General features: G+C 39.0%; 1 long non-coding RNA gene across 1 annotated transcript; it reads right to left on the reverse strand.

Annotated features, from left to right (window-relative positions):
* Window positions 1–3: 3 nt before the first annotated feature.
* Window positions 4–330, reverse strand: LOC123964340. Its single transcript, XR_006823415.1, has 2 exons — window positions 210–330; window positions 4–109 (listed from the first exon to the last, which is right to left on the reverse strand). It is a non-coding gene; the product is annotated as an uncharacterized LOC123964340 (long non-coding RNA).
* Window positions 331–1,247: the final 917 nt, after the last annotated feature.

Consider the following 1,247-nt stretch of genomic DNA (forward strand, 5'->3'; position numbering starts at 1 on the left):
TTCTTTGCAACGGGCGTTTATTGCTGTGGGCACATCGGGTCTCTTTGGTACATCCAACTTCACACCATGTACGCCTTGAACGTCGTATATGCCTTATACGCCGTGAGAACTACATTGTAAGTGAACACAGTACAAATAAATCAATACATTATAGCTTAGCAGAGAAAATACAAACAACATCCAGATCAATAAAGACAATATAATAATACCTCGTTGGCCGCTTGTCGTGAAAAGAGGTTACTAAGTTCTTTGAAGTCTCTTGAATGTCCATTTGGTCGTCTGTATTAACTTCAAACCACATTTTTAACTTTTATGCAGTTTAACAAGCATCGGAGCTATCTGCTCCACCGGAATTCAAGGCAGTGAGTGTCGACTTAAACCGTTGTAGCGGTAACACAGACAGAAAACATTAGTTCCGGGACAAACGTAAATATACAGAATGAGATAGATACACTGTTAACCACATATCATTTAGCAGCTTATTCTACCCTTTAGTTCTTAAACATGTATTACATTTTATCTTTACACCAAATTAAGTTATATTTGTTACATGAAATTATAACAGCAATTATGAACTGCGCATCATGAAAACACAAGTATTTATGCAACAACACTTACACACATAAAATACAAATAACAGCTAAAGACTCATAACACATCCAGTCAAAATAAAAAATAAATAAAATACAATACAAAACAACAAGCAGAACACCAAGGTATTGCACACTTCCCATTCCTCAGCGTACAGATCTATTTAAAATTTTGATGGAGGTGGGTACGAAAGAGTATTTAAAATGGTTCAATTTGGTTTTGGGGATTCTGTACCTTCTGCCAGACGGCAAGAGCTTGTATTCCGTTTGAAGGATGTGGGACGGGTCCAACAGTACTCTCCGCGCCTGCCTAAGTACAGACTGCTTATAGATGGACTGAAGGGAGAGCTTTTCAGTCCTCCCCATCACCTTCATAGCAGTCTGTACCAGGTGCTGCAACTTTGATTTGGACTGTGTGGAGACATTGCCGAACCACGCCGTCATCCCATACCTGATGACACTCTCACAACACGTTATGGATTGTATTTAGGAACAGAGTAATTTGCTCGGTAGCCTAACCATCTCTCCAGTTACATTTCAACAGATAACACTGTCAGTGCTATCTGTCCATCCCTCCACTTTAAACAACACTACTGTAAGTATAGTTAAGGTAATAATCAATGCACAGAATCCGAAAATTCCTGCCAATATAGTCTG

Source organism: Micropterus dolomieu, unplaced genomic scaffold, assembly GCF_021292245.1.
Source record: "Micropterus dolomieu isolate WLL.071019.BEF.003 ecotype Adirondacks unplaced genomic scaffold, ASM2129224v1 contig_1851, whole genome shotgun sequence".
Classification (NCBI taxonomy): Eukaryota; Metazoa; Chordata; class Actinopteri; order Centrarchiformes; family Centrarchidae; genus Micropterus; species Micropterus dolomieu.